The sequence below is a fragment of the Saimiri boliviensis genome, assembly GCF_048565385.1.
Source record: "Saimiri boliviensis isolate mSaiBol1 chromosome 12 unlocalized genomic scaffold, mSaiBol1.pri SUPER_12_unloc_2, whole genome shotgun sequence".
NCBI classification, from domain to species: domain Eukaryota; kingdom Metazoa; phylum Chordata; class Mammalia; order Primates; family Cebidae; genus Saimiri; species Saimiri boliviensis.
The window spans coordinates 58,030-63,894 of record NW_027412498.1 but is presented as its reverse complement, the minus strand read 5'-3'; positions in this window follow the sequence as shown (position 1 = coordinate 63,894).

Here is a 5,865-nt window from a genome sequence, read left to right as displayed (position 1 = left end):
AATCCTAGACAGTTAAGCAGGTGATTTATAATGTTTGTGGACATTGAGATGCAGGGAAGGGCCAGGGATGGTGGCTCATGCCTGTAATCCTAGCACCTTGGGAGGCTGAGGCATGTGGTTTACCTGAGGTCAGGAGTTTGAGACCAGCCTGGCCAACATGGTGAAACCCTGTCTCTACTAAAAATATAAAAATTAGCCAGGATTAGTGGCATATGTAGTCCCAGCTACTCAGGATGCTGAGGCAGGAGAATCACTTGAACACAGGAGGCAGAGGTTGCAGCATTGAGCTGAGATCATGCCACTGCACTCCAGCCTGGGTGACACAGCAAGACTCTATCTTAAAAAAAAAGAAAAAAAGGTCTGGCATGGTGGCTCACACCTGTAATCCCAGCACTTTGGGAGGCTAAGGTGGGCAGGTCATGAGGTCAGGAGTTCAAGACCAGCCTGGCCAACATGGTGAAACCCCATCTCTACTAAAAATACAAAAATTAGCTACCCAGGGGGTTGAGACAGGAGAATCATTTGAACCCAGGTGGCGGAGATTGCAGTGAGCTGAGATCACACCACTGCACCTGGGCAACAGAGCAAGACTCCATCTCAAAAAAAAAAAAAAATCCAGGGAGAGTGTGACTTTCAGAGCTTAGAGCAGGCACACGTTCAGTGGTAACATCACCCAAGAATCCAGCAGCTCCCTGTCACCTCCTGCTGTGCAGCAAATTCTGGACCCCATGGAGATGGAGACACAAACTGCCACCTTCAGAAACTTTAGTTCCCCAAAAGTCCTGGCACTTCAGAATGTCACATCCTGCCAGGTGTTTTCTTCTCCTCCGAGACTTGCTTCTGGTGGTATTGTTACCCCGGCTGCCTCTCAGGTGGGAGTGCAGCTGGGAGAGATGCATGTTCACATCATGCAACACGAATTCAAACAATAAAACAGCCACACCACCTGTGGAGGTTTGTTTTGCAGACTGAGACTTAGGCACAGATGAATGAATGCAGTCACAACCAGTACAGTGATTTTGAATGGGGTGGGAATATTTGTTAACTGCTTTTAGAGGGCAGTTTTAGCAAAGCGGGCCATGACTCCCTGTACCTTCTTATATTTATTTGGTATAGATTGAATAATAGAGGCTTTAAGTTAACACACTTGTGGATAATTAACATGGTTGAAAGAGTGGTTTTGAATGATAAACGTTTTTGATTGGGGCCCAGAGAAAACACCCTTCACGTGTTATTCCCCTTTGACCTCCTGCTGAGAGGGCTGTTCAGCACAGGGTTTACAGAAGTCAACAGTTAGAATAGAGACAAAGGGATGTGGGTAAACAGCCCACTGGGGAAGCTTGATTGTCCCTACCTTTCACCCTACGACTTTTACGAATTTTATGCTAAAATTTTAGCTTAAAGAACTGGTTGCCTTTAGCCCATTCCATTAAAACCTTTTGGCCACCCAGGCATGGTGGCTCAAGCCTGTAATCCCAGCACTTTGGGAGGCTGAGGCAGGTGGATCACTAGGTCAAGAGATTAAGACCAGCCTGGTCAACATAGTGAAACCCCGTCTCTACTAAAAATACAAAAAATTTGCTGGGCATGGTGGTGCGTACCTGTAGTCCCAGCTACTCAGGAGGCTGAGGCAGGAGAATTGCCTGAACCCAGGAGGCGGAGGTTGCAGTGAGCAGAGATCACGCCATTGCACTCCAGCCTGGGTAACAAGAGCGAAACTTCGTCTCAAAAAAAAAAAAAAAAAAAACCTTTCGGCCTGCCAAAAGGTTTGAGACTATAAATTTCTAACTTTCCCTAATATTTTCCTCCTGTTTTGCCAGCCACCCCGAGTAAATCCCAATGCATGGTGAAAACCACATTTGGAATATTTTAGCTGCTGGCTGTGTGGAAAATCACTTGCATCCTCAGTGTTCAACAATAAAAAGACAAGTATTTATACTGAAGAGCACAGAATTTTGTGACTATAATAAAAGATAATATGAGAGACTCCTGGCAAAATTAGATGCATGAAAATGCTCATACATAGATTGTAGACAAACATGTACATGTTAGTGGAAGTGCCAGTCACACTTTGGATCTTGTAATCAGGAGGCCGTCATCGCACCCTGTGAATGTGAGAAGCTAGTTCCAAATCAGCTACTGCCAACAAGCTTGGGTCAGGTGCTTGGTCACAGCCTCCGCTAGCCTCGTAATCTTTGTCTTTTATTTTTATTTTTGAGATGGAATCTTGCTCTGTTGCCCAGGCTGGAGTGCAGTGGAGCGATCTCGGCTCACTGCAACTTCTGCCTCCCAGGTGTTGAAAATTTGTGCTTTGAATGAAGAGACCCCCCCCAGACAGGCTTTGTGTGAGTAATGTGGCTGTTTATTCACCTGGGTGCAGGTCGGCTATGGGTGAAAAGGGTGTTAGCAAAGTGCAGTGGGATGGGAGTTGGTTATACAGGTTTGGGGCGGGCAGTGGAAAGTCACAGAATAAGATCAGTTACTGTGGGGTAGGGGGAAGGAGTGTACATGACCCCAAGTTCAGTTACAGTGGCAGCTGGGGTGAGGCAGAAGAGCAGTTAAGATGACAGGATGGGTGAGAGGCATTCACATTATCATAAGAACAGTTGAGATGGCAGGGTTGGGTGAGGGGCTTGTCTGGGGAAGCTCCGCTGGGCACTCAGGGACAATAGCGAACACAGGTTGCGGGGTGGGAGACAATCAGCCCAGGCAGGCAGGACATCAGGCTTGCATATGGAGACCTGACATACCTGTCTTTATCTATATAGAGAGAAAGAATTAGAGAAGAGGGGGTGAGCACAGGTTTCTGGGGGTGAGAATGAAATTTCTTAAGGTTACTTCATGCCTGACAGGGGACTGCGGGGCCATGTAAAATATTTTTTTTTAGCGGGGGAGACAGGGTGGAAATGGGAACAGGATAGGTGTGCAAATAAAGAAGGTCTGGACAATACATTCTGTCTTACGAATGCTTAAGCTGCTGGGGGACTTAGAGGCACTCCGCGGTACTGTGGGTCATCCAGAGCAGCATCGGCTGATTTGTGGTCACCTGGATGTGGTTTTGTATGAATTGGGAGACTAAACAGAAGATACAGGGTCCGAACAGGAGAAGAAGAAAGATGGGTATTAAAGGAGTGAGGATTGGGAGGAGCCGTGACTCCAGTTAGACAGCATCCAGCCCAACCAGCCAGGTCCAGAATAACCATTTGCCTGATTCGTGTGCTTTTGGGCTCTGTCTCTTCATTAATTGATGTAATTAAATATGAGGCCACGCTGCTTTACATATTAACATTTTTTTCTGGAGCTTTGGACCAGAAAGCCAAGGGAACCAGCAAGGGCTGCTGCCGTTACAGGGCTTGGTGGGGTAACTGTGTGGAGTGAGAGCTTTTGTTTTCATGGCGTGTGAGGAAGTGTGCGGTATCTATAAGCAACCACTCACTTTTATTAACAAGATTGTGTTGGAGCAGAGAACGAGAGCCAGATGAAGAGTGAAATGTCAGCTGTAATTGCCTGGAGGAAACGTGTAAACTGGCAACTTAAAGAAAAGCAGGGCATGTAAAAGTAAATGAGTGCAGTGAATTTGGGCACAGTTAGGAAATAATAGAAATAGACTTTTTGAGGTGTGGTTTAAGCAGTAGGGGTGACTGCTTAAAGCTGGAGAAGGCGAGGGGCTGAAGGTAAGTGTGTGAGGTGTAAAGACAAAACTTTGGAGGCAGTGAGAGCAGGAGGGTAAGTAGGGCAGAGCCTGTGACTTTGAGGGATTCTAAGAGTATCAGGGCAGCAGCTGCTGTTGCACATTGTCATGAGGGCCTGCCCAGGGCTGTGAGCTTAAGTTGTTTGGATAAAAAGGCTGCAGGCCATGGGCCTGGATCTTGTGTGAGAATCCTGACCGCACAGCCCTGGACTTTAGCAGTATAGAATGAAAAAGTGTTGAGACAGGTTGGGGAGAGCTAGGGAGGGAGTAGTTTTTAGAGCTGTTTTTTAAGGAGCAAAAGGAGGAGTGAGGAAAGGATTTGGGATTAATAGGGTTGGATAAGTTTTCTTTAGTGAGTTTATACAATGGCTCAGTTAGAATAGCAAAACCTGGTATCCTGAGGTGAAGTAGCAACCACACCCAGGCAGGAGATAAGCTGTTTGGTGGAGGGGGTTGGGGTTTGGGAAATTTACTGGATGCGGTTGGCAGGGGGAGCCTGTGTATGCTGGTGAAAGATTATAAAAGATGGGAAGAAATTTGGGCTTTGGAAGGGGATATATGATGCCCCTTTGAGTACAGATGCCGAAGAAGCAGACGGGTGAATTAAAAGGCCATGTTTCAACAGACAGGTGATAACAGGCTTTACTTTTAAAAGCTGTTGTGGGATGGGGTACAGGGCTGGGCAGGGTAAGGGTGGTTAGGTTCTAAGGCGATGAGAAGGGGTGAGTGACTTGTAGCAACGGATGGGAAGGTGGTGTTTTACACCCAGGCTTAAGGTTGGGGGACATAAGGGGAGCTATTGAGGGAGGTATGGGTTTGGGGAGGAGGGAGCCCCAGGCATCTCAGATCAACTTCCCTTTTCCTAAGACTGTAAACTTCCCCTTTTCATTCCCAAGACTGTAAACTGAAGCCCTTTTCATATGTAATTCCTTAGACTGTAAACTGAAACTCTTCATATGTAATTCTTAAGACAGTAGACTGAGACCCTTTTCATATGTTAAGCTATAAACCTAAGATTCTTCCAGGTAACATCTAAAGTATAAGCCTATATAAAGAGGGAAACTTCTTTTGTTAGGCGAGTTTGGATATTAGGCAAATATGCCACCTGGCTTCTGGCCGAATAAACTCCTTCCTCCGGTGTTCAAGAGATCTGTTTCCTGTGGCCGCTCCTGCAACAGTGTAGCTGTAGCCCAGGAACAGTCAAGGAGGCAGACAATTTCCCTAGGATATCCCGGCCTAACAGGGAAACCAGACAGGTGGGGATGATTAGGAAAGAACGTGGAAGGGAGTGCTGGCCTGATTGGCACCACATGTGGGGAGTTATGAGAGGCCTGGAGGCCTGGCCGTCAATTTCCACAACAGCACGGCGGCCAAGGGGACAGATCCTTGAAAAGAAGGCAGCGTGGGGTGGGTGCCTCCGTGCTGATTAAGAAGGAGATGGACTTGCCCTCCACGTAAGAGTTACCCTAAGTTTGGCATCTGTGAATGTCCAGGGGGCCTCTGAGATGGTCGGGCAGCATCAGTCTTTAGCCGCCAAGCCGAGGGTTGGAGCTTCAGGAGCTCTGGGAGCAGCGACCTGAGTCGGACAGTCGACTTTCTGTGGGGGCCCCGCACAGACGGGGCAGGGCTCAGGAGGAGTCCCAGGCTGCGGGCATTCCTTGGCCCAGTGGCCAGGTTTCCGACACGTGAAGCAAGGTCTGGGGGGTCGGCTGGAGTCGCTACAGTCCGGGTGCTCTGAAGTCTCTGTGAGCCGGTGGCGTGGCTGGGGTTTGTCTTACTGAGGAGGCAGCGTCTGCAGTTCTGAGATGTGCAGCCGGGCAGATTTCTCCCTGTTATTGAACACCTTGAAGGTAGGGTTGCCTAATTCCTGTTGCGGTGTTTGAGGGCCAGATTTTAATTTTTGTACCTTTTTGTAATGTTGGGGTTGACTGGGTGATAAAATGCACATAAAGCATTTTTTAGGGGTGAGAGTGGAAGTAAGGGTGGCATTTAAGTCACTCCAGGTGAGAGTATTGGACTGGGTGAAGTATTGGAGGATCCGAAGAAAAGGAGCCTAACCAGCGGTCGATTTGGGAAAGGTCAGATAAAGGGAAGAAACGTCACCCTAACTGTGCCTTTGGCTCCAGCCACCTCTGGAAGGGGGATTGTCAGGCAGGGGTGCAGGACAAAGCCGC